This window comes from Leptidea sinapis, chromosome 34, assembly GCF_905404315.1.
Source record: "Leptidea sinapis chromosome 34, ilLepSina1.1, whole genome shotgun sequence".
NCBI lineage: Eukaryota > Metazoa > Arthropoda > Insecta > Lepidoptera > Pieridae > Leptidea > Leptidea sinapis.
In genome coordinates this window covers 11619742-11647500 of record NC_066298.1, presented here as the reverse complement: position 1 = coordinate 11647500, position 27759 = coordinate 11619742, and the positions used below count along the sequence as shown (strand labels likewise).

The 27759-nt window shown below is 52.5% G+C and overlaps 4 non-coding genes and 1 pseudogene across 4 annotated transcripts; all 5 read right to left on the bottom strand.

Moving 5' to 3' along the window:
- The window catches only part of LOC126975161 (large subunit ribosomal RNA), a 4253-nt pseudogene extending 1563 nt beyond the window's left edge, over positions 1 to 2690 (bottom strand).
- Positions 2691 to 3229: 539 nt separating this feature from the next.
- LOC126975144 (5.8S ribosomal RNA) lies at positions 3230 to 3386 on the bottom strand. The gene has a single exon (XR_007731651.1). It is a non-coding gene; the product is annotated as a 5.8S ribosomal RNA (ribosomal RNA).
- A 375-nt stretch (positions 3387 to 3761) lies between these two features.
- Positions 3762 to 5666, bottom strand: LOC126975151 (small subunit ribosomal RNA). The gene has a single exon (XR_007731657.1). It is a non-coding gene; the product is annotated as a small subunit ribosomal RNA (ribosomal RNA).
- Positions 5667 to 25102: 19436 nt separating this feature from the next.
- Positions 25103 to 25259, bottom strand: LOC126975137 (5.8S ribosomal RNA). Its single transcript, XR_007731645.1, has one exon. It is a non-coding gene; the product is annotated as a 5.8S ribosomal RNA (ribosomal RNA).
- A 375-nt stretch (positions 25260 to 25634) lies between these two features.
- On the bottom strand, positions 25635 to 27539 carry LOC126975150 (small subunit ribosomal RNA). The gene has a single exon (XR_007731656.1). It is a non-coding gene; the product is annotated as a small subunit ribosomal RNA (ribosomal RNA).
- Between the last annotated feature and the right edge of the window lie 220 nt (positions 27540 to 27759).

The window sequence follows — 27759 nt, the reverse complement described above, 5'->3', positions numbered from 1 at the left end:
CGTTGACATTCAGAGCACTGGGCAGAAATCACATTGCGTCAACACCCGCGAGGGCCATCGCAATGCTTTGTTTTAATTAGACAGTCGGATTCCCCTTGTCCGTGCCAGTTCTGAGCTGACCGTTGAACGGCGGTCGTACAGTACCGCGCCGATCGCGCACGAGACGAAACCGACGCGGACTTACGGCTAGGAAGATCCGCGAAAGGCCGGAACGCGGGTCCGGATTCAGCACGACGCGCGAGACCACCTTGCGATGGAGACACGCGCGAGCATCGACCAGGCCCGGCACCGGCCGCATCCGCTTCCCGTCCAAACCCGACACGCCCCGGTCCTCAGAGCCAATCCTTATTCCGAAGTTACGGATCCAATTTGCCGACTTCCCTTACCTACATTATTCTATCGACTAGAGGCTCTTCACCTTGGAGACCTGCTGCGGATATGGGTACGAGCCGGCGCGACATCTCCACGTACATCCCTCACCTGAATTTTCAAGGTCCGCAGAGAGTATCCGGACACCGCCGCAAATGCGGTGCTCTTCGCGTTCCGAACCATATCTCCCTTCTATAGGATTCCATGGAACTCGAACGCTCAGGCAGAAAAGAAAACTCTTCCCGGACCACTCGGCGGCGTCTTCAGGCCACTTTGGGTTACCCCGTCGAACACTCGCTTGAGAAACGAGAGAACGATTATTGAAACGGTTCCGCTGCCGGGTTCCGGAATAGGAACCGGATTCCCTTTCGCTCAAAGGGCGTTATTTATCATATACACAAAATATATATAAACACGCCGCATCGACATAAGATCTCTCCTTGAGCTTAGGATCGACTGACTCGCGAGCAACTACTGTTCACGCGAAACCCTTCTCCACGTCAGTCCTCCAGGGCCTCGCTGGAGTATTTGCTACTACCACCAAGATCTGCACCGACGGAGGCTCCAGGCGGGCTCACGCCCAGACCCTTCTGCGCACTCCGCCGCGCACGTCCTACTCGTTACGGCATAATACGCGTGCGCTTTGACACGCACGCGCCGATTGCCGGTAACGGTAGTGTATAGGCAAAACGCTTCAGCGCCATCCATTTTCAGGGCTGGTCGCTTCGGCAGGTGAGTCGTTGCACACTCCTTAGCGGATTCCGACTTCCATGGCCACCGTCCTGCTGTCATGAGCGACCAACGCCTTTCATGGTGTCCCATGAGCGTTTTTTAGGCGCCTTAACACTACGTTTGGTTCATCCCACAGCGCCAGTTCTGCTTACCAAAATTGGCCCACTTGGCACCGTCATCAGATCTCCGGCTTCATCGTTCGAGTAAGCCGGAGTTCTCACCCATTTAAAGTTTGAGAATAGGTTGAGGTCGTTTCGGCCCCAATGCCTCTAATCATTCGCTTTACCGGATGAGACTGTTACGAGTCGACGCCAGCTATCCTGAGGGAAACTTCGGACGGAACCAGCTACTAGATGGTTCGATTAGTCTTTCGCCCCTATACCCAGTTCCGACGATCGATTTGCACGTCAGAATCGCTACGGTCCTCCATCAGGGTTTCCCCTGACTTCGACCTGACCAGGCATAGTTCACCATCTTTCGGGTCCCAGCATCTGTGCTCAGAGCGCGCCCGCATTCGCTGATTGGAAACGAGACGCCTCGGGAGTGCGAGAGATCGATTTTTGACGACCGACGCTCCATCCTCCCTGAGCGCGCGACAAGCGCGCGCCTTCACTTTCGTTGCGCCTTTCAGTTTTGTCTGTTTGAATTCATAACTCAATGACTCGCACACATGCTAGACTCCTTGGTCCGTGTTTCAAGACGGGTCCTGCGAGTGCCCGAAACAGTAACATCGCCGACTGATACGCGCACAGTCCGAGACTACACGGCTGCGACGACAGCGGCGTCGCGTCAGCATCCGCACAAGGGCAGGATGTCGACGACGACTCTCGCTCGCGTCGGGCCGGACGCGTCCCCGGATGGAGACGCGTGCGCGTTTCATGACAAGTACCGTCCGCCGCCGGCCGGCGATCGTCACGGTCGGACGGCTGTGCGCGTGAACGCGCAGCCGCCCGGCTCCCGGACAACGCTTAGGCCGAACAGACGAACGGGTCGCGATGCATAATGTGTACTAAGAGAGAAGTGCACGCCGTCCGGGTGCGTCAACGGCGGCGACCGGTGAACGCGAGCACGAGTCTCGCGCACATCGCGGCACGCCGCCGTACGCCCCGGAGTGACGATGAATCTCTCCGTTCGTTCATTCGAGTTTCGCAGGTTTACCCCTGAACGGTTTCACGTACTCTTGAACTCTCTCTTCAAAGTTCTTTTCAACTTTCCCTCACGGTACTTGTTCGCTATCGGTCTCGCGGTTATATTTAGCCTTAGATGGAGTTTACCACCCACTTAGGGCTGCACTCTCAAGCAACCCGACTCTGAGGAGAGTCCCTCTCGCGGACTCGCTCCGTCGCTACGGGCCTGGCACCCTCTATGGGAAAACGGCCCCGTTCAAGACGAACTTGGACGGGAGCGGCGACCGCGAGAAAGCGGAACCTCCCTAACACCACATGTCCCGCGACCGTGACGACCGCGGGATTCGGCGCTGGGCTTATCCCTGTTCGCTCGCCGCTACTGAGGGAATCCTGGTTAGTTTCTTTTCCTCCGCTTACTAATATGCTTAAATTCGGCGGGTGATCCTCCCTGATCTGAGGCCAACGATAAAAAGTATGAGGCAGACACGATATCCGTCAGCGCAGCGACACCGTCGTGCGCGCGCCGCCAATAAGTCTCAACGACGTATCGTCGACCCGCGCACGTACCGCGATCGAAGCGCCCTTCGGACGTCGAGTCCGCCTACTCGTTTGCACGCTCACGTCGGGCCGAAATAACACGTGCAGCGCACGGGACGCGAACCGAAGGCGCAGCCACGCACGCCGTTCACATAGAGAGCTCTGCATAGATTAATTAAAATTAATCACGAGATATCCGCGTGTGACAGCGAACGAGCGCGCCCCGGTACCGCGCCCGTCTCCGTGACCCACGTCGGGCGTGAGGCGGAGACGGCGTTGCACGCGAACAGCACCACGCGTTGCGGCTTATTTTACATTTTCGAACGGATCGAGCGGGCCCCGGAAAACCGGCGGGGTTTACCCGAGCCCGGCCCGAAGACCGTCACTCGTTTTACACGTTTTTTAGGCGCGCAAACAGTGTTGTCAGCATACAGCGACGGCGTCGTCGTATTCTTTTATGCAGCCGGCCCTCAGACAGGAGTGGTCCTGGATATTTCTCCACGGACCGCAATGTGCGTTTGAAATGTCGATGTTCAAATGTGTCCTGCAGTTCACACTATGACGCGCAGTTAACTGCGTTCTTCATCGACCCGCGAGCCAAGTGATCCACCGTTCAGGGTAATAGTTTTTATATTTAGAAAATACGTGAACGATCTCTGTGTGTAACAAAATATTATGTGACGCACGCATTGCGCGTACGTCGTGATCTCGACTCGCTTCGCACTCGACATGAGCGCGTCGCGAGACGCACGCGCGTCGCGTACATGCGAACCGCGCCCGCCGAAGCGTCGTGCCGGAGACGTCGTGCCGGACACCCCCCACATGCGGCGGGAGATGTCAGCGCGCGCGCGGCAAACGCGACAACGGAGCACAGAGAGCACATCGCGAGCGCGAAAATAATCAGTGATTGACACGTGATTGAAGTTATCATCGTCAACAGTCGGCTGTGAGCGAAGCGTGTCGGCGACAACGCTCGCGCACGCGACCGTTACACGTTAATGATCCTTCCGCAGGTTCCCCTACGGAAACCTTGTTACGACTTTTACTTCCTCTAAATGATCAAGTTTGGTCAACTTCCCAGCAACGCCGACGGCCGCGAAGCCACCGCGTGTCGGTCCGAAGACCTCACTAAATCATTCAATCGGTAGTAGCGACGGGCGGTGTGTACAAAGGGCAGGGACGTAATCAACGCGAGCTTATGACTCGCGCTTACTAGGAATTCCTCGTTTATGGGGGATAATTGCAAACCCCAATCCCCAGCACGAAGGAGTTTCAACGGGTTGCCCGGGCCTCTAGGCCAGGGAGAACATGTTGATTCCTTCAGTGTAGCGCGCGTGCGGCCCAGGACATCTAAGGGCATCACAGACCTGTTATTGCTCAATCTCGTGCGGCTCGAAGCCGCCGGTCCCTCTAAGAAGAATTTTAATACGCCGCCAGTGAGTTGCGCGACCCTGAAGCCGCGCACACCTAAATGACGACGCCTATTTAGCAGGCTAGAGTCTCGTTCGTTACCGGAATTAACCAGACAAATCGCTCCACCAACTAAGAACGGCCATGCACCACCACCCACCGAATCAAGAAAGAGCTGTTAATCTGTCAATCCTTCCGGTGTCCGGGCCTGGTGAGATTTCCCGTGTTGAGTCAAATTAAGCCGCAGGCTCCACTCCTGGTGGTGCCCTTCCGTCAATTCCTTTAAGTTTCAGCTTTGCAACCATACTCCCCCCGGAGTCCAAAATCTTTGGTTTCCCGGAAGCTGCCCGCCGAGCCATTGTAGTAACGTCGGCGGATCGCTAGATGACATATTTACGGTTAGAACTAGGGCGGTATCTAATCGCCTTCGAACCTCTAACTTTCGTTCTTGATTGATGAAAACACCTTTGGCAAATGCTTTCGCTGATGTTCGTCTTGCGACGATCCAAGAATTTCACCTCTAACGTCGCAATACGAATGCCCCCAGTTATCCCTATTAATCATTACCTCGGAGTTCTGAAAACCAACAAAATAGAACCGAGATCATATTCTATTATTCCATGCACGAAATATTCAAGCGGCATTTTGAGCCCGCTTTGAGCACTCTAATTTGTTCAAAGTAAAATTGTCGGCCCATCTCGACACTCACTGAAGAGCACCGCGATAGGATTTTGATATTGAACCGGCGTTTTACCGCCGGCTCACCGACGATATGCTCCGCAGACGTGTCAGTATCACCGCGGATGCGATGCACCGACAGCGCGGCGCACAAATGCAACTACGAGCTTTTTAACCGCAACAATTTTAGTATACGCTATTGGAGCTGGAATTACCGCGGCTGCTGGCACCAGACTTGCCCTCCAATTGTTCCTCGTTAAAATATTTAAAGTGTACTCATTCCGATTACGAGGCCTCGTAAGAGTCCCGTATCGTTATTTTTCGTCACTACCTCCCCGTGCCGGGAGTGGGTAATTTGCGCGCCTGCTGCCTTCCTTGGATGTGGTAGCCGTTTCTCAGGCTCCCTCTCCGGAATCGAACCCTGATTCCCCGTTACCCGTGACAACCATGGTAGTCGCAGAAACTACCATCGAAAGTTGATAAGGCAGACATTTGAAAGATGCGTCGCCGGTACTGGACCATGCGATCGGCAAAAGTTATCCAGATTCATCAAAATTAACGACTTCGGACGCGAGGCCCTCCGTCGATTGGTTTTGATCTAATAAAAGCACTCATCCCATCACTGGTCAGAGCTCTGATTGCATGTATTAGCTCTAGAATTACCACAGTTATCCAAGTAACTGAGTAAGATCTAAGGAACCAAAACTGATATATTGAGCCATTCGCGGTATCGCCTTAATACGGCTTGCACTGAGACATGCATGGCTTAATCTTTGAGACAAGCATATAACTACTGGCAGGATCAACCAGGGAGCTGCTGCAAACAACGATTGTTGTCGCGCTCAGCGCGTCATGCGTCGCGATCTCCCCTTAGGGCGTCGCGACTATGACATCTTGAACATATCGTGAGATATCCGTTCGCGCACTGTACACTATATATCTCAAAGGCATACGGTGCGCGTTGAACGAATCATAAATCGGCGATGGGCCGATTGTATGTTATGAAAGTTCAGTAACGAGAGTCCCTTCGGGTAATAATAAAAATGATGACACGCAATAGAAGCGGTATCAACGTATTAATATCGGTACACGTCGTGATCACAAATCGGATCGACGCCCGGTGCTTGAGAGGAGCGTGAACGTCTCGCACGCGTGAAATGCGCGACGCGTTCCGGCTTGCGGGCCCTCACGTTAAAAATCTTAACAGAGGGAAACCGTCGAAGCCCAGTCGGCGTCTTGGTGCGCGCAAAAAATTTACACGATCGCTTTCAACGTGACGAGGATCGCCGCAGCGTATGATACTATAGAGAGAGTGAAGAGAGGAATTATGAGAAACGAAATCACAAAAAACCTTTCAAATCACCAAATCAAATATCATCCGCATAGGGAAACTCGAAAACGCTCGATCGACACAGCGCGGTGAGTCTGTCTCATTTTTTATATTGTAAAAAAAGAACATATAAAACAACGCGCGACACAAACACAGACACAGACACACCAGCTCTGCCCCGAGAGTACCAACAACCGTATTGTTATTATATCATCGTCGTTATCATCGCGCGCATTCACAAACTTACTCAAATATAAATATATATTAAATAAAATATGAATGACGATGACGACGACGAGAATAATAAAACAACACCACCGTGTTGTGCGTTTTTGTATTTTTGTCGCGTGCGTTTTTCACTCTTTTTACAAGAAAAAACTTGAGCGGCGTTGAATTCGGCGTCGCGAACCGTTCGCTACGGACTCGACTCTCGACGCCGACTGCCGTATGTGTGGTGCACGCGAACGATATGAACGTGTAAACTCTCTGATATGTGAATAAAGTGATTTTGATTTGATTTTACTATTTATTAATAACATAATATTGAATATGCATTGCGGCTTCGAAGAAAAAATCGCTTTTTTTTTTTTTTTTTTTTTTTTTTTTTTTTTTTTTTTTTTTTTTTTTTTTTTTTTTTTTTAACTTTATTAATAACGAGTACGATAATGTTCAGTAATAAACGCGCGACACGTACATTTCATTTTCCCTCCGAAACCAAATAAAAAACCTCCAAAAAAAAATATATTTCAAATCAAATCAAAATTCTTATCATACATCAATCTTACTCACCCAAACTAAACATGCGTCTAAACGCAGCACGAGACGAGCCAGCTACTTGATACTACCTAAGACAAGAACAAATTACGGCAAGCGTATGTTTATTTACGAGGGCGCACAACTTTTTAATAGTCTACCTTCATCTCTCAAAAAGATTAGGTCACTAAAAACATTTAAACGTGACCTATCAGACTATATTGTTTCAAAGTTTTTATAAAACACATGTCTGAAATTGTTTGTTATGTGACAGTGCCCTGTAAAAGTGTGTAATCTTAAATTTTGTGAAGAAGAATAAGTACTATAATGTGTAACATGTATGTACTGAACATCTAAAGAACGGCGGATAAATTATTACATCATATTTTTATGTTCTCATGTTAGTGACAATATTATGTTTTTAATGAGAAATAAATATCTTTAAACGTAATTCTTTCTTACTTACTTACTTACTTACCTATTTACTTACTTACTTAGTTGCTTACTTACTTACTTACGTACTTACTTACTTACTTAATCACATTCGTTTTTCGCGATTTTCAGCAAAACGGTAGGTAAGTTTTATCATAAAAGTATCTCGGACAAAAATTGTAGATCGTAAAATTATCCATTAAAAATGTATCAATACTTAGTGTTAGATTCAAAAAGTTAGTTTCCACGCCACCTATGAGGTAGTAGTGTACTTAGCGCGTTTTTATAAGTTTTTGAATAGTTATTATCTCAGAAACGGTGGCTCGTAGGAAAAAAAGTATCGGTACATTTTTTATAGATAATTTTATCACCTACACTTTTTCTCGTAGGTATTTTTATGATAAATTAATAATTAATAATTTATTTTATTTAATTTAAAAAAAAAAACGGACAGAACATGCAATTATTAGGGGACACGAATATTGGTCAAAAACTATAATGTTCTGGTGTACAAGGAACAAGAGAAAAGATGGAGACCGGCAGGGAGCGCCGCGCTCCTCGCGCTCGGCGGTACTCGTTATTGGAGAAAACAAGCAAGTGAGATATCCGTCCGGGGAGACCGGCAGGGAGCGCCGCGCTCCTCGCGCTAGGCGGTACTCGCTATTGAGGAATCGACCGTACCCGCTATTGGGGCCGATCGTACTCGCTTTTGGAATTTGCGCAGCGCGCCCAACACCACCGGAGCCGCCGCCGCCGACGGCGATGTACACTTATCACAACACTCGACTCGACATAATAACCTGAAAATGATCGTACTCGTTATCATTAGAGTAGTCGCCGTGTACAACATCAACCACGTCTTTCAACTATAATAAATAATAATATATTGTAAAATTTTATAATCATGAGAAATCGCGTGACGCGTCCGTCACGACGAAATATCATGATAATATTATTTATATTATTATGTTATTATAATATTATATGTTGGCCTGTTGTTTGTTTGCACACACACACACACACACACACACACAACTCTGCTTCTCGGCGACGATGCGTCCTCGGACGAATCACCTGGCGTAGGGCTGAGTCTCAACAGATCGCAGCACGACGCTGCTCTACCGAGCACAACACCCCGCCAGGAACGTAAGTCGTCTACAGACTATTCCGAGCCCCGACATCGAACTGAGGTAAATTCGAAACTTCGACGCCGTGGTGCACGTGTTAATACCGCTCGCACCGTTCGTCGCGTTCCAAATGGGCTTCGACGTCGCGTCTTACGAATAAAACGCGACTAGTAAAGTCACATTGTTTAGAGCCTCCCGACACTCGGGGCTCCACAGTGAGTATATCCTTGCCGGATTCGGCTAGGCTGGCTTCGGCCTTAGAGGCGTTCAGGCATAATCCCGCGGATGGTAGCTTCGCACCACCGGCCGCTCGGCCGAGTGCATGAACCAAATGTCCGAAACTGCGGTTCCTCTCGTACTGAGCAGTATTACTATCGCAACGACACGCCATCAGGAGGGTAAAACTAACCTGTCTCACGACGGTCTAAACCCAGCTCACGTTCCCTTTTGATGGGTGAACAATCCAACGCTTGGCGAATTTTGCTTCGCAATGATAGGAAGAGCCGACATCGAAAGATCAAAAAGCAACGTCGCTATGAACGCTTGGCCGCCACAAGCCAGTTATCCCTGTGGTAACTTTTCTGGCACCTCTTGCTAAAAACTCTTTATACTAAAGGATCGATAGGCCGTGCTTTCGCAGTCCCTATGCGTACTGAACATCTGGATCAAGCCAGCTTTTGCCCTTTTGCTCCACGCGAGGTTTCTGTCCTCGCTGAGCTGGCCTTAGGACACCTGCGTTATTCTTTGACAGATGTACCGCCCCAGTCAAACTCCCCGCCTGGCAGTGTCCTCGAACCGGATCACGCGGGAGTTGTACGGCGACGAGCGTTGCCGCCACGTCGCCACTCTGCACGCTTGGAACGAAACACCGTACGCCCGCCGATATTATCGACCGCGCACCGCTTCCGCCCAACCGAGTAAGTAATGAAACAATGAAAGTAGTGGTTTTTCAGCGACGACCGCGAACGATCTCCCACTTATGCTACACCTCTCATGTCTCCTTACAATGCCAGACTAGAGTCAAGCTCAACAGGGTCTTCTTTCCCCGCTGATTCTCCCAAGCCCGTTCCCTTGGCTGTGGTTTCGCTAGATAGTAGATAGGGACATAACCCACCTCCTTCCCATGGTCTTACCGACCTTTCGGTCATCAAGACCTAGGTACCGACCGAAACAGCGGGAGATGTACCGGATTTGAGGTCCGGCACATTTTCTTGACTCCCTACAAGTTCTCTTTTTTAATATGCGTCCCTAGATGGCCCTCTCCCCCTTTCTGGGGGCGGCCGACCACAGATACGGCTTCTTCGTCGCCGGGCTCTCCTTCTTCCTAATCTCCTCTTCTTCTCTTGGTCTTCCTTTCTCTGTCTTCGTCACCGTCTTGGTTTACCCCTCCATCACTCTCCTGACACGGTACCAACTTGCGGCATATCTCATCAGCCTGGAGAAATTCTCCTCAGAGGATACCAAGTCTCCGTAATAAACTGGTCCTGGTCTTGTCCTCGTTAGATGGTCCAGCATTTCGCCTCTTGCTTCCTCGTACAAGCTGCAATCCCACAGCACGTGGTCGCGGTTCTCGTCCGTCGCGCCACATGGACATGTGCCGTCCCCTTTTAGCCCCAGGTCCCTAAGCTTGCTGTTGAACTGCCCATGTCCCGTCAACAGCTGCGACGTGTAATGGTCGGGATGCACCCACGACGCCAGGAGTCTTTCCCCGACACATGGGAAGAAGCGTCTGAGTTCGCCACCTCTCTCCTCGCGTTCCCAGCGCTCCTGCCACATGTTCACCACTTCGGAGTGGATGTCCTTCTTTAATGACGCGAGCTCCTTTTTAACCCTATCGCCCCTGGTCGCCTCGATCTTGCCCGCACGATAAACTTCCAGGTCTGCCGGAAGTACCCCTGCTAAAACTGGCAGTGCGGCCGTGCTCGTGGAGCGGTACGCCTTGGTGAGCAGCACCAACGACGTTCGTTGAGTCCTGAGCAACCGACTCGACACCACATGCAAAAATGCCCTGTGATACCAGGTGCTTGCCGCGTAAGTCAAGGTTGCTACGAATGTCCCTCTATACAAGAGCTTAAGTGCCTTGTATCGTATGCCCCAAGAGGTTGAAGATACCCTAGCCATTTTGCCGAAACACTTCGCGGCTCGCTCCCCGATATCCAAGGCGTGCTCTGCAAATGATCCCTTACCATCAATTGTGATGCCCAGTATTTTTACATTATCGACCGCTGTGACAGATTGCCCGTTCATTCTGATGACCGGAGGTCGCCTGAGAGTTCCCTTTAAAGTTATAGACTTTGTTTTCCTGGGAGAAAAACTCAGCCGGTTTCTGACCCCCCAGTCTGTGATTTTCTCAAGCGCCGCCCGGGCATTGGCCTCGATATCCGCTCTGGAGTTCGCCTCTATGAGGAGCGTCACGTCATCCGCATACGCTACCATTCCCACCCCTGTTGGCATGCTCGTTTCCAAAAGGTCGTTCAACAACACGTTCCATAAAGTCGGGCCGAGCACTGAGCCCTGTGGACACCCCATAGTAGAGGTTTTCCACACTGCATCGGCTCCAACGAACATACCTACTCGTCGGTTGACGAAGTAGGAACTCAGACAACGGTAGATGTTGGGTGGGCAGCCTCCCTGCTTGTACTTAAGCAGTACCATTGGCCACCATGCGTTGTCGAAAGCCCCAGATATATCCAACGTGATCGCGTGTACGTACTTGTGTGTGCTGGTGTTCACTGTTAATTGAATAGCGTTCAGTGCCGTTATCGTGGACCTCCCTTTCATAAACCCATGTTGACGGGTTGACATGCGACTGTACAGACCCGGAGTACATTCGCATATCAACTGCTCAAGCACCTTACCCAGTACTGGCAAGAGGGTGATGGGTCTATACGCCTTTGGGTCAGTCGCCTTCCCATCACCCTTTGGCAGTACTATCAACCGGCCTTCCTTCCATACATCGGGAAACACGCCCTCTTCTATACACTTACCGTACATTACAGTCATCTCGCTCGCGGCCACCTTCCACGCTGCTTTTACTATCCGAGCGGTGATCCCATCTGTACCCGGCGCCTTGTTCGGTAGGCTCCGGATAATTTGGCCGATCTGTTCCCTGGTGGGAGGGCCCACCGTTCGACCACTGGGCACGCAAGCTGCCGCCAGGCGCACCTGTACATGATAGTCGGAATCAGCCGCCCTGTCGTCGTCCGGACACATCACTGCCAGTATCCCTCCCATAGCGCTGCGGATGTCAACAGCGTAGCCTTGCGCAAGCTTCAACCCATTAATGACGTTCGCGGGCGGGCGCACCCTGCCGGTAGCGGCCCGGTACGCCATGCCCCACGGATCGTCATTCCCACTGTTGGCTAATTTCGAGAAGTGGTTGGTCTCCGCTTCCCGCATAGACTTCCTATATATCGTACGTGCTCGATGGAAGCGTCCTTTGCAGATTTCTTCTGCCAGTCCGCCCGCACGCCGAGACTGCTGCCATTCCCGACGCAACCGGTTGTGCTCCCTACGAAGGTGATCAAGTTTTCTTGACCACCATTCATGACCCCGCACCCGATTTTTCCCCTTGTCTACACCTAAACACTCCCCAGCTGTACGATCGAGCATCGAGACGAACTGCTTGCACAGTTCTTGTGCTGGCTTTCGGTAGTCCAGCCTACCTACACGCCACGAGAGTGTTGTACAAAACCGATCCCAGTCCACACTTCGATCCCGGTACCTCGTTGGCTCTCTCCCTGGCTCTAGCTCTCCCTGGTGCCGTGCGGCTGATGGGTCGTCCTTTGCGATGGAGAACGTTATGAGCTGGTGGTCGCTTGTGCTCTCTTCTTCCCTGACTTTCCAGTCTGTTAATGGGACCCCTCTGGTTGTTAATGTGACGTCGATGTTGGAGGAACCGTTAATCGTCTTAAAAGTATCCGGTTCCCCCGCCTTATTGTGCACGAGGAGCCCCCTCGAGAGTATAAAGCTCTCCATCGCTGTCCTCCTCCTGGATGTCTCTGCGCCTCTTCCCTCGAACTGCTCACGGCGACTGTGCCAGAGCGGCGAGTGAGTATTGGTATCGGCCCCGATGACAACTTGTTTTCCCCGGAGGACTTCCAGTACGCGGTCCAAGTGGTGAATGTGGATGTCGATGTTCTCGCTATACTGGAAGTACGCCGATACCACGTAGATGTCGCCGCCGCCCCCCCGGAAGTGTGCTACTAGACAGTGCGATGTTGAAAGTTCCGGCAGGATCAATCCCGCTATCCTGGTGCTGTTTAGGTAGATACCTGCCTTCCCTTCGTCCGTGCACTGCAGCAGCCCCTGCAGCTGGGACCTCCCATATTGTTCTTGAACAAGAACGATATCGAGACCCAGCCTGTGGGCGATTTCCGGAAGTTCCGCCGTCGCCGTTGCCGCTCCCTGGAGATTTATCTGCCCGACGTTCACATATCTGTGGTTAGCAGCCATAGTTGGTTCGTTCGGCTGCCCTCTTCTGCGCCGCTATTCTGGCCGGACAAGTAAGCGCTGCGGTCCTGTGGTCGTCGCCTAACTTCCCTGCTTTGACACAGGTGGCGCACCTCTCCTTCTTCGACTTGCACTCCTTATGGCCATGCCCGACGTCACCGCACTTACTGCAAGTCTCCCTCTCTGCTTTGCAGTGCTTCATGGAGTGCCCATACCACTGGCATTTTGCACAGCAGGTGATGTCCAGGAAGTCCCTCACTAAATATCGTTCCCAGTCGATGTAGACTCTCTCCCTGGACATTAAACGATCCCTCCACTTAGCACTGCATGCCAGCACTACAGTGGTGCAGGAGCCCCCCTTTGTCTTCTTATAGAAGGCCACCTTGGGAAAGCCTTCCTTGGGGTCCACATCGTTGAAATTCTGGGTGCGGAGCGCGCCCAGCAAGTCTTCTCCGTCCTTCACATGGCCGCTCACGTTCAAAATTGCAACAAGCGGCGTCTTCTGGCCCGTCTCCTGCACCTTCAAGTTCGCCGGCATGGCCTTTCTGATTTTCTCTATATCCTCTCTATTCCTTGTCTGGAGGACAACTCCTGCATTCCCCACTTTGCGCAGACGTGCCACCTGCAGCCCCATGGTATGTGGGTTAATTGCCTCTTTTAGAACGGCCTTGGTCTCCTCGGCTGTTTTAATGGAGCTGTCCTCCGATGGGTACACCGCTATTGAGGTACCCATACTCACTGGTTTTGGCTGTGTTGCTGTCCTCCCTGTTCGCAGCATGGTCGCGTACGTCTCCTTTTCCATTACGACCGGGGCCCCCGCTTCTCCGCGGAAGGCCTTGGATTGCTCCGACGCTTTTAACAATCTGCCCGCGAGAGTGGCGACCACCGCCGTGAGGCGCTGAACCTGGGTTCCAATTAGCCCCAGGTCCGACTTGTTAAGCTTATTTGTTGGGCCCGTTGCCGCCGACATTATGTTGCTCCCGGCCGTATTTGCCAGCTCAATAAGCTCCTCGATGTCTTGCTCCCTCATTGATTTTGGTTCCGCCTCCTTCTCCTTTTCTCCTCTCGGTAATTCTCTCCTGGAGCTGCTAGCTACCGGCTCCAACCGGCGTCGGATTGCCTCCTGCAGCTCCTCAGGTGACTGTAGCGGGCGCTTCTCCGCACCCTGGCTCACCTCAGCCACGCTGCTGAATCCTCCTGGAGGTGTCCTAGCCAAGGATTTCCTTGGCGTGAAGAGCGCTAACGCCTCAAGCTCCTCCAGCTCCTTCCGCTTCTCCTCAACCGCCTCCCGAAGGAGGCGCTCGGAATCGTCCATACTTGCACGTCAGACAAATACGCACGCACAATAAAATACACGAAAGAAAAAAATAAAAGGCAAAAATAATCCTATAGCTACACTGAGTCCTGTCTCTTCCCTAACACTAACTAACTAAAGGCTAAATAACTACCTAATACCTAACACTAAATAATTCTTATAAGCTATCTAAATAATATGAAGTCAATAAAGTATAATAAAAACACAAAAGAATATCAAATAAACAAAGTCATTAGCTAATTACTGCAAAAAATGGTTCAACAAAAGAAATAGCGTAAACAAAGTAATTAGCTAATTAGTGTCATAAATCACTGATAAAAATACGCACCTGTGGCTCCACCCACACTGCTTACAGTGGCGGACGTCGCGCACAAGCTCCACCCACACAACGCGATTGGTCAAGAACACAACGAATCACAGAAACTTGGGCGGCGACTAACGCAGAGAGCACAAAACACGTCCGCTCGCTACGAGAGCCGGCGACGAAGTAGATAGTAGTAAGTAGATAGGGACATAACCCACCTCCTTCCCATGGTCTTACCGACCTTTCGGTCATCAAGACCTAGGTACCGACCGAAACAGCGGGAGATGTACCGGATTTGAGGTCCGGCACATTTTCTTGACTCCCTACAAGTTCTCATTTTTTTTTTTCGTCCCTAGATGGCCCTCTCCCCCTTTCTGGGGGCGGCCGACCACAACTACGGCTTCGTCGTCGGGCAGCCCATCTTGCAGTTCTTCTCCTCTTCCTGAAGTCTTCCTTTCTCTGTCTTCGACACCGTCTTGGTTTACCCCTCCATCACTCTCCGGTCACGGTACCAACTTGTGGCAAATCTAACCAACCTTGAGAAGTTCACCTCCGAAGAAACAAGATCTCCGTAATGCACTGGTCCCGGATTTTTCCTCTCTAGATGGTCTAACAGTTCACCTCTCGCCCGATCGTACAGACTACATTCCCACAGCACGTGGTCGCGGTTCTCTTCCGTCGCGCCACATGGACAGGTGCCGTCCCCTTTGAGCCCCAGGTCCCTAAGCTTCCCGTTGAACATACCATGCCCCGTTAACAGTTGCGACGTGTAGTGGTCGGGATGCACCCACGTCGCCAGGAGTCTGTCCCCGACACATGGGAAGAAGCGTTTGAGATCGCCACCCCTCTCTTCACGTTCCCAACGCTCCTGCCACATGATGACCACCTCGGAGTGGATGTCTTTCTTCAAGATCGCGAGCTCCTGCTTTACCTTATCGCCCCTGGTCGCCTCTATCTTGCCCGCGCGGTACACCTCCAGGTCGGCTGGAAGCACCCCTGCTAGCACTGGCAGTGCGGCCGTACTCGTGGAGCGATACGCCTTGGTGAGCAGCACCAACGACGTTCGCTGTGTCCTAAGCAACCGGCTAGACACCACATACAGGAACGACCTGTGATACCAGACGCTCGCCGCGTACGTGAGAGTAGCTACGTACGTCCCCCTGTACAAGACTTTAAGAGCCTTGTACTGTATGCCCCATGATGTTGAAGATACCCGTGCCATTTTACCAAAGCACCTCGCGGCTCGCTCTCCGATATCCAAGGCATGCTCGGCAAATGATCTCTTACCATCAATTGTAACGCCCAAGATTTTCACCGAGTCCACCGCTCCTACAGGTTCGCCTGACATTCTAATAACCGGAGGGCGCCCGAACGAACCCTTCAGGGTAATCGACTTAGTTTTCAGCGGTGAAAACTTCAGCCGATTCCTGCGACCCCAAGTCGAGATTCTCTCGAGCACCGCCCCGGCCTTGGTCTCGATAGCAGCCCTAGAATCCGCTTGTATAAGTAGCGTCACGTCGTCCGCGTACGCTACCATTTCGACCCCTGTTGGTACGTCCATTTCCAAAAGGTCATTCAACAGAATATTCCAAAGTGTAGGGCCGAGCACAGAGCCCTGTGGACACCCCATGGTTGACGGTTTCCACACCGTCTCCCCCCCTGCAAACATACCGACCCGTCTATTGACGAAGTACGAACAGAGACACTTGTATATGTTCGGTGGGCAGCCGCCCTGCTTAAACTTAAGCAGGACCATAGGCCACCATGCATTATCGAATGCACCTGCTATGTCCAACGTTACCGCCTGGACATACTTGTGAGTGCTGGCGTTCACTGTATAGAGAAGCGAGTTCAGAGCCGTTAACGTCGACCTCCCTTTCATAAACCCATGTTGACGGGTTGACATGCGACTGTACAGACCCGGGGTACATTCACATATCAACTGCTCAAGCACCTTACCCAGTACTGGCAAGAGGGTGATAGGTCTATACGCCTTTGGGTCAGTCGCCTTCCCATCACCCTTTGGCAATACTATTAACCGGCCATCCTTCCATACATCGGGGAATACTCCCTCATTTATGCACTTCACATACATAAGTGTCATCTCACACGCGGCCGCCTTCCACGCTGCCTTAACAATACGAGCGGTGACACCGTCTATCCCCGGAGCCTTGTCCGGTAAATTCCGAATTATTCGGCCTATTTGTTCTCTGGTGGGGGGACTCACCGAGTGACCACTGGGCAAACAAGCTGCCGCCAGGCGCACCTGCATGTGGTAGTCAGAGTCGGCTGCCAGGTCGTCGTCCGGACACATTGCTGCCAGTATCCCTCCCAACGCGCTGCGAATATCGGTAGCATACCCCTGCGCAAGCTTAAACCCATTAATGACGTTCGCAGGTGGACGCACCCTACCGGTGGCGGCACGATACGCCATACCCCACGGATCGTCATTCCCACTGTCAGCAAGCCGCGAGAAGTGGTTGGTCTCCGCTTCGCGCATAGACTTTCTGTAGACCGCGCGGGCACGATGGAAGCGCGCCCTGCAGATATCTTCTGCCAGTCCGCCCGCGCGCCGAGACTGTTGCCATTCCCGACGTAATCTGTTATGTTCCCGCCGAAGGTTGTCGAGTTTCCTCGACCACCATTCGTGACCGCGTGTTTGGTCCTTCCCCTTAGCGAACCCTAAGCACTCCCCGGCTGTCCGATCGAGCGTTTGGACAAACTGCTTGCAGAGTTCCTGCGCTGGCTTTCGGCAGTCAAGCCTGCCTACTCGCCACGAGAGTGTAGAACAAAACCGGTCCCAGTTCACACTTCGGTCCCGGAACCTCGTCGGTTCTTCTCCTGGTTCCAGCTCTCCCTGGTACCGCGCGGCTGATGGGTTTCCTATGGCGATGGAGAACGTAATCAGCTGGTGGTCGCTGCTGCTCTCGTCTTCCCTCACCTTCCAATGCAGTATTGGGACTCCTCTGGTTGTAAACGTCACATCAATGTTGGAGGAACCGTTGACCGTGTTGAAAGTGTACGGTTCCCCCTCCTTATTATGTACGAGGAGCCCCTTTGAGAGGATGAAACTCTCCATCGCCAATCTTCTTCGACTTGCTTCTGCACCTCTTCCCTCAAATTGCTCACGGCGACTGTGCCAGAGCGGAGAGTGCGTGTTGGTATCGGCTCCAATGATTATTTGTTTCCCTCTTAGTGCTTCCAGTACGCGGTCCAAGTGTTCAATGTGGGTTTCAATGCTCTCGCAGTACTGGAAGTACGCCGACACCATGTAGAAATCTCCGCCTTCCCCCCGGAAGTGTGCCACTAGGCAGTGCGGCGTGGAAAGATGAGGCAGGATCATTCCAGCTATCCTTGTGCTGTTGACGTAGATCCCTGCCTTCGAATCTTCCGCGCACTGTAGCAGCCCCTGCAGCTGGGCCCTCGCATACTGTTCCTGGACAAGAACAATACCGAGACCCAGCCTTTGGGCGATTTCCGGGAGTTCCGCTGTCGCCGTTGCTGCTCCTTGGAGGTTAATCTGCCCGACGTTTATGCTGCGATGCCTAATATCCATAATCGGTTCTTTCGGCTGCCCTCTTCTGCGCCGCTATCCTGGCCGGGCATGTAGAAGCCGCCGTCTTGTGGTCCTCTCCCTGCTTTCCCGCTTTGACGCAGGTGGCGCAACGCACGTTCTTCGCCTTACACTCCTTGTGGCCATGTCCAGCGTCTCCGCACCTGCTGCAGGTCTCCTTCTCCGCCCTGCAGTGCTTCGCGGAGTGCCCGTACCACTGGCATTTCGAACAGCATGTGACGTCAAGGAAGTCACGCACCAGGTACCGCTCCCAATCAATATATACTCTCTCCCTCGACATCAGTCTGTCCCGCCACTGCGCACTGCAGGCTAGCACTACCGTTGTGCACGAACCTCCTTTGGTTTTCTTATAGAAGGCCACCCTTGGGAAGCCTTCCCTGGCGTCAACCTCGGAGAAGTTCTGCTGACGCAGTGCTCCGAGGAGTTCTTCTCCATCCTTGACATGGCCCTGGATGTTAAGGATTGCCACCAAGGGTGTCCTTTGTCCAGTCTCCTGCAGTTTCAAGGTTGCGGGCATGGCCTTTTTTATTTTCTCTAAGTCCTCCTTGCTGCGCGTTTGGAGGACAACTCCTGCATTTCCTACCTTGCGTAGGCGCGCCACCTGCAATCCCATTGTGTGGGGATTAATGGCCTCTTTTAAGGCAGCCTTTGTTTCGTCTGCAGTGCTCAGACCGCTGCTCTCCATGGGGTACACCGCGATTGATGCACCCATCTTCTGCGGCTTGGGTTGGGTCGCCATCCTACCTGTCCTCAACATACTCGCGTATGTGTTCCCTGGGGGGGTAACGCCAACTGTAATGGGGACGGCTCTTTCCGTCTCCCTCGCCTTCAAAAGCCTCCCTGCCAGGGTCGCCACAACCGCTGTAAGCCGCTGCACCTGGGTGCCAATGAGGCCGAGGTCCGCCTTGTTTAGTTTATTTGTGGGCCCAGTAGCGGCCGACATAATAGTGCTGCCCGCTGTGTTGGCCAGCTCAATAAGGTCCTCAATGTCCTGGTCCGTCATCGACATCCCTTCTTTGCTCTTCAGACCACTCGTACTAGGCTCCAGCTTCCTTCTCAGAGCCTCCTGTACCTCCTCCGGTGACTGCAGCGGGCGCTTCTCCGCACCCTGCCTGAGCTCCTCAACGCTGCCGAATCCTCCTGGAGGCGTCCTGGCCAAGGACTTCCTCGGCGTAAATAGCGCCAACGCCTCCAGCTCCTCCAGCTCCTTCCGCTTCTCCTCAACCGCCTCCCGAAGGAGGCGATCAGAATTGTCCATTGTTGCTGTTCAACTCACGAAATAAAAGAAAAGTAGTCTTATACCTACACCGAGTCCTGTCTCTTCCCTAACACTAACTAACTAAATAATAAGTACCTACCTAATACCTAACACAAAATAATTCCTAAAAGCTATCTAAATAATGTATTGTCAATAAGTTATAATAAAACACAGAGAATATTAAATAAACAAAGTCGTTAGCTAATTACTATAATAAAATCCACACACAAAAGAAAATGACTTGCAAAAAATGAACACAAAAGAAATAAAGTAAACAAAGTAATTAGCTAATGACCGTCGTAAATCAATCAGGATTAACTCCGGTCACGTACGCACCTTAGCTCCTCCCACTACACGGTCACTGGCTAACGTCGCACACAGGCTCCACCCACTCAACGCGATTGGCTAGGCGAACTGCTACTAGCGATCACACACGAGAACTTGGGCGGCGACTAACGCAGAGAACACAAAACACGTCCGCTCACTGCGAGAGCCGACGACGAAGTAGATAGGGACAGCGGGAATCTCGTTAATCCATTCATGCGCGTCACTAATTAGATGACGAGGCATTTGGCTATTTTCCTCCCGCTTCGTCGGTGTTTCGTGACCAATCCATTTTGATCATTAAGTTTTCACAAAAGGATTACTTGTAATCATTATGGATCCCCGAGGACACCACTGTCCCCCCCCACTGACGTTGCGAAAATTTCGCCGTGGTCCGGTTCGATGTTTCTACTGGGGACCAGTCTCCTGAGTCTTGCAACCCAGGGTAGGAACTGGCGGGAAGAACCGGCGGGTCCGGCGTCAACCCTTACCGCAGGAGCCCGGGCCCTGACTCTGGCCGATCGCTCAAGCGGTTCTCGGTCATCTGATTGAACCGCGTCCAATTCATACACGACCCTCTCAACGCAACAATCGAAACGCTATCGAAGAACAACTCCTTCAGCCGCAGCAGTTTCTTAAGATCCATATAGGATGCTCTGCTCCATACACCGCGCCAGGATATGGTGCAAGAGGTAACGCTGATCTTCGCTGCTCCGTGCAGTCCCAAACGGCTGCGTACCCTCTCGATCAAGTCACCGTGTTCGGCATATTTATTACGCTTCTCACGATGGGCTTGATCGAGCGGGCGCTGGCCGGAGACTACCTGTGCGTCAACGATAACTCCCTCACCATCCCTTTTGCAAATGATGTCCGGCTTCCTAAGTCCTTTATCACCAGTCTGGACGTGGGGCTCCAGTTCAACGGTCCACCCTTGCTCCGATAACGCCGAGGCGAGTATCTTCACTACCCTGTTGTGTCTTTCTATCCGGCCGCCATGTGTTCTGAAACACTTTTGTATTATATGAGCCGTCGTCTCCCTGACCATGCAGCCTGCACGGCAGTTCGACTCAGGCTCCGAAATCTCTGATCTGCGTCCCCTAGTGGTTCTAATTCGGGACGGTAATGCATTTATGTGGCACTTAACAAAGTCCACATAATCGCGGCCGGTTATTTGGTGGCATTTCGCACGAATCCAGCGGGTGGATCCCTTAACCCGCGACGACTCCCGTAATTCATAGCCGTCTACTGATCCATGCAGTTTTTCTTTCCAGTACAGGGAGATAGACCTTTGGCCTGTTTTCGGGCAAACCGTTGACAACTTGGATAACATCTTCTTTGCCCACCGCATCTTGTTAATAATCCTTTTGGATTTAGCGGCGGCTGCGGCAGCCCCCCAATCCGACGCCCCCAACCTACCGTACCTACGTACGATGAGATCTTGTAGGAATCGGGGCAACAGGTGCCCTCTAAGGATTTCTAGTCGCTGTTGCGGCTTAAGTGGGGCCTTTGTTATGTTCTTTAATGCCTTTTTTATGTCTTGCTCTAACATCACTGATCCAGCCGGAGTGAAGTCGACTCCGAGATAGCGCCATCTTTCCACACAAGTGGCTTGCCTGATCCACTTCGCGCCCACCTTAAAGGTGTTTTCGGCGATGTAATGGATCTTCTTACTGTGTCCATCTGGCACTAACGAAAGCACGGCGCTTTTCGAACGGTTCAGATGGAGGCCCATCATCATTCCAACCCTGTGCACCACATCGATGGACTCCTGGAGTCCCGCCTTTGTGCTCGCGATTAGCACGAGGTCATCGGCGTACGCTAGGGCGGAGATGATCTCCGTTCCTAGACGGTACCCTACCCCTGGAGGCAAGGAAGCCAGTATAATGTCCATCGCCATGTTGAACAAGATCGGAGACAGCGGGTCCCCCTGCCGAACTCCCTTCCCCACTTTCACAGGGTCACTCGTCCCCTCCGAAGTCGCCAACGTAGTGAGGGCTGTTCGGTAAAGGCGAGCAACGTAGTCACAGAAAGCCATGGGTAGGCCTCTCTCTACAAGTAGCTTGACAAGCGCCTCATGCGACACTGTGTCAAAGGCCTTAAGAGAGTCATAGTTACTCCCGCCGTTTACCCGCGCTTGCTTGAATTTCTTCACGTTGACATTCAGAGCACTGGGCAGAAATCACATTGCGTCAACACCCGCGAGGGCCATCGCAATGCTTTGTTTTAATTAGACAGTCGGATTCCCCTTGTCCGTGCCAGTTCTGAGCTGACCGTTGAACGGCGGTCGTACAGTACCGCGCCGATCGCGCACGAGACGAAACCGACGCGGACTTACGGCTAGGAAGATCCGCGAAAGGCCGGAACGCGGGTCCGGATTCAGCACGACGCGCGAGACCACCTTGCGATGGAGACACGCGCGAGCATCGACCAGGCCCGGCACCGGCCGCATCCGCTTCCCGTCCAAACCCGACACGCCCCGGTCCTCAGAGCCAATCCTTATTCCGAAGTTACGGATCCAATTTGCCGACTTCCCTTACCTACATTATTCTATCGACTAGAGGCTCTTCACCTTGGAGACCTGCTGCGGATATGGGTACGAGCCGGCGCGACATCTCCACGTACATCCCTCACCTGAATTTTCAAGGTCCGCAGAGAGTATCCGGACACCGCCGCAAATGCGGTGCTCTTCGCGTTCCGAACCATATCTCCCTTCTATAGGATTCCATGGAACTCGAACGCTCAGGCAGAAAAGAAAACTCTTCCCGGACCACTCGGCGGCGTCTTCAGGCCACTTTGGGTTACCCCGTCGAACACTCGCTTGAGAAACGAGAGAACGATTATTGAAACGGTTCCGCTGCCGGGTTCCGGAATAGGAACCGGATTCCCTTTCGCTCAAAGGGCGTTATTTATCATATACACAAAATATATATAAACACGCCGCATCGACATAAGATCTCTCCTTGAGCTTAGGATCGACTGACTCGCGAGCAACTACTGTTCACGCGAAACCCTTCTCCACGTCAGTCCTCCAGGGCCTCGCTGGAGTATTTGCTACTACCACCAAGATCTGCACCGACGGAGGCTCCAGGCGGGCTCACGCCCAGACCCTTCTGCGCACTCCGCCGCGCACGTCCTACTCGTTACGGCATAATACGCGTGCGCTTTGACACGCACGCGCCGATTGCCGGTAACGGTAGTGTATAGGCAAAACGCTTCAGCGCCATCCATTTTCAGGGCTGGTCGCTTCGGCAGGTGAGTCGTTGCACACTCCTTAGCGGATTCCGACTTCCATGGCCACCGTCCTGCTGTCATGAGCGACCAACGCCTTTCATGGTGTCCCATGAGCGTTTTTTAGGCGCCTTAACACTACGTTTGGTTCATCCCACAGCGCCAGTTCTGCTTACCAAAATTGGCCCACTTGGCACCGTCATCAGATCTCCGGCTTCATCGTTCGAGTAAGCCGGAGTTCTCACCCATTTAAAGTTTGAGAATAGGTTGAGGTCGTTTCGGCCCCAATGCCTCTAATCATTCGCTTTACCGGATGAGACTGTTACGAGTCGACGCCAGCTATCCTGAGGGAAACTTCGGACGGAACCAGCTACTAGATGGTTCGATTAGTCTTTCGCCCCTATACCCAGTTCCGACGATCGATTTGCACGTCAGAATCGCTACGGTCCTCCATCAGGGTTTCCCCTGACTTCGACCTGACCAGGCATAGTTCACCATCTTTCGGGTCCCAGCATCTGTGCTCAGAGCGCGCCCGCATTCGCTGATTGGAAACGAGACGCCTCGGGAGTGCGAGAGATCGATTTTTGACGACCGACGCTCCATCCTCCCTGAGCGCGCGACAAGCGCGCGCCTTCACTTTCGTTGCGCCTTTCAGTTTTGTCTGTTTGAATTCATAACTCAATGACTCGCACACATGCTAGACTCCTTGGTCCGTGTTTCAAGACGGGTCCTGCGAGTGCCCGAAACAGTAACATCGCCGACTGATACGCGCACAGTCCGAGACTACACGGCTGCGACGACAGCGGCGTCGCGTCAGCATCCGCACAAGGGCAGGATGTCGACGACGACTCTCGCTCGCGTCGGGCCGGACGCGTCCCCGGATGGAGACGCGTGCGCGTTTCATGACAAGTACCGTCCGCCGCCGGCCGGCGATCGTCACGGTCGGACGGCTGTGCGCGTGAACGCGCAGCCGCCCGGCTCCCGGACAACGCTTAGGCCGAACAGACGAACGGGTCGCGATGCATAATGTGTACTAAGAGAGAAGTGCACGCCGTCCGGGTGCGTCAACGGCGGCGACCGGTGAACGCGAGCACGAGTCTCGCGCACATCGCGGCACGCCGCCGTACGCCCCGGAGTGACGATGAATCTCTCCGTTCGTTCATTCGAGTTTCGCAGGTTTACCCCTGAACGGTTTCACGTACTCTTGAACTCTCTCTTCAAAGTTCTTTTCAACTTTCCCTCACGGTACTTGTTCGCTATCGGTCTCGCGGTTATATTTAGCCTTAGATGGAGTTTACCACCCACTTAGGGCTGCACTCTCAAGCAACCCGACTCTGAGGAGAGTCCCTCTCGCGGACTCGCTCCGTCGCTACGGGCCTGGCACCCTCTATGGGAAAACGGCCCCGTTCAAGACGAACTTGGACGGGAGCGGCGACCGCGAGAAAGCGGAACCTCCCTAACACCACATGTCCCGCGACCGTGACGACCGCGGGATTCGGCGCTGGGCTTATCCCTGTTCGCTCGCCGCTACTGAGGGAATCCTGGTTAGTTTCTTTTCCTCCGCTTACTAATATGCTTAAATTCGGCGGGTGATCCTCCCTGATCTGAGGCCAACGATAAAAAGTATGAGGCAGACACGATATCCGTCAGCGCAGCGACACCGTCGTGCGCGCGCCGCCAATAAGTCTCAACGACGTATCGTCGACCCGCGCACGTACCGCGATCGAAGCGCCCTTCGGACGTCGAGTCCGCCTACTCGTTTGCACGCTCACGTCGGGCCGAAATAACACGTGCAGCGCACGGGACGCGAACCGAAGGCGCAGCCACGCACGCCGTTCACATAGAGAGCTCTGCATAGATTAATTAAAATTAATCACGAGATATCCGCGTGTGACAGCGAACGAGCGCGCCCCGGTACCGCGCCCGTCTCCGTGACCCACGTCGGGCGTGAGGCGGAGACGGCGTTGCACGCGAACAGCACCACGCGTTGCGGCTTATTTTACATTTTCGAACGGATCGAGCGGGCCCCGGAAAACCGGCGGGGTTTACCCGAGCCCGGCCCGAAGACCGTCACTCGTTTTACACGTTTTTTAGGCGCGCAAACAGTGTTGTCAGCATACAGCGACGGCGTCGTCGTATTCTTTTATGCAGCCGGCCCTCAGACAGGAGTGGTCCTGGATATTTCTCCACGGACCGCAATGTGCGTTCGAAATGTCGATGTTCAAATGTGTCCTGCAGTTCACACTATGACGCGCAGTTAACTGCGTTCTTCATCGACCCGCGAGCCAAGTGATCCACCGTTCAGGGTAATAGTTTTTATATTTAGAAAATACGTGAACGATCTCTGTGTGTAACAAAATATTATGTGACGCACGCATTGCGCGTACGTCGTGATCTCGACTCGCTTCGCACTCGACATGAGCGCGTCGCGAGACGCACGCGCGTCGCGTACATGCGAACCGCGCCCGCCGAAGCGTCGTGCCGGAGACGTCGTGCCGGACACCCCCCACATGCGGCGGGAGATGTCAGCGCGCGCGCGGCAAACGCGACAACGGAGCACAGAGAGCACATCGCGAGCGCGAAAATAATCAGTGATTGACACGTGATTGAAGTTATCATCGTCAACAGTCGGCTGTGAGCGAAGCGTGTCGGCGACAACGCTCGCGCACGCGACCGTTACACGTTAATGATCCTTCCGCAGGTTCCCCTACGGAAACCTTGTTACGACTTTTACTTCCTCTAAATGATCAAGTTTGGTCAACTTCCCAGCAACGCCGACGGCCGCGAAGCCACCGCGTGTCGGTCCGAAGACCTCACTAAATCATTCAATCGGTAGTAGCGACGGGCGGTGTGTACAAAGGGCAGGGACGTAATCAACGCGAGCTTATGACTCGCGCTTACTAGGAATTCCTCGTTTATGGGGGATAATTGCAAACCCCAATCCCCAGCACGAAGGAGTTTCAACGGGTTGCCCGGGCCTCTAGGCCAGGGAGAACATGTTGATTCCTTCAGTGTAGCGCGCGTGCGGCCCAGGACATCTAAGGGCATCACAGACCTGTTATTGCTCAATCTCGTGCGGCTCGAAGCCGCCGGTCCCTCTAAGAAGAATTTTAATACGCCGCCAGTGAGTTGCGCGACCCTGAAGCCGCGCACACCTAAATGACGACGCCTATTTAGCAGGCTAGAGTCTCGTTCGTTACCGGAATTAACCAGACAAATCGCTCCACCAACTAAGAACGGCCATGCACCACCACCCACCGAATCAAGAAAGAGCTGTTAATCTGTCAATCCTTCCGGTGTCCGGGCCTGGTGAGATTTCCCGTGTTGAGTCAAATTAAGCCGCAGGCTCCACTCCTGGTGGTGCCCTTCCGTCAATTCCTTTAAGTTTCAGCTTTGCAACCATACTCCCCCCGGAGTCCAAAATCTTTGGTTTCCCGGAAGCTGCCCGCCGAGCCATTGTAGTAACGTCGGCGGATCGCTAGATGACATATTTACGGTTAGAACTAGGGCGGTATCTAATCGCCTTCGAACCTCTAACTTTCGTTCTTGATTGATGAAAACACCTTTGGCAAATGCTTTCGCTGATGTTCGTCTTGCGACGATCCAAGAATTTCACCTCTAACGTCGCAATACGAATGCCCCCAGTTATCCCTATTAATCATTACCTCGGAGTTCTGAAAACCAACAAAATAGAACCGAGATCATATTCTATTATTCCATGCACGAAATATTCAAGCGGCATTTTGAGCCCGCTTTGAGCACTCTAATTTGTTCAAAGTAAAATTGTCGGCCCATCTCGACACTCACTGAAGAGCACCGCGATAGGATTTTGATATTGAACCGGCGTTTTACCGCCGGCTCACCGACGATATGCTCCGCAGACGTGTCAGTATCACCGCGGATGCGATGCACCGACAGCGCGGCGCACAAATGCAACTACGAGCTTTTTAACCGCAACAATTTTAGTATACGCTATTGGAGCTGGAATTACCGCGGCTGCTGGCACCAGACTTGCCCTCCAATTGTTCCTCGTTAAAATATTTAAAGTGTACTCATTCCGATTACGAGGCCTCGTAAGAGTCCCGTATCGTTATTTTTCGTCACTACCTCCCCGTGCCGGGAGTGGGTAATTTGCGCGCCTGCTGCCTTCCTTGGATGTGGTAGCCGTTTCTCAGGCTCCCTCTCCGGAATCGAACCCTGATTCCCCGTTACCCGTGACAACCATGGTAGTCGCAGAAACTACCATCGAAAGTTGATAAGGCAGACATTTGAAAGATGCGTCGCCGGTACTGGACCATGCGATCGGCAAAAGTTATCCAGATTCATCAAAATTAACGACTTCGGACGCGAGGCCCTCCGTCGATTGGTTTTGATCTAATAAAAGCACTCATCCCATCACTGGTCAGAGCTCTGATTGCATGTATTAGCTCTAGAATTACCACAGTTATCCAAGTAACTGAGTAAGATCTAAGGAACCAAAACTGATATATTGAGCCATTCGCGGTATCGCCTTAATACGGCTTGCACTGAGACATGCATGGCTTAATCTTTGAGACAAGCATATAACTACTGGCAGGATCAACCAGGGAGCTGCTGCAAACAACGATTGTTGTCGCGCTCAGCGCGTCATGCGTCGCGATCTCCCCTTAGGGCGTCGCGACTATGACATCTTGAACATATCGTGAGATATCCGTTCGCGCACTGTACACTATATATCTCAAAGGCATACGGTGCGCGTTGAACGAATCATAAATCGGCGATGGGCCGATTGTATGTTATGAAAGTTCAGTAACGAGAGTCCCTTCGGGT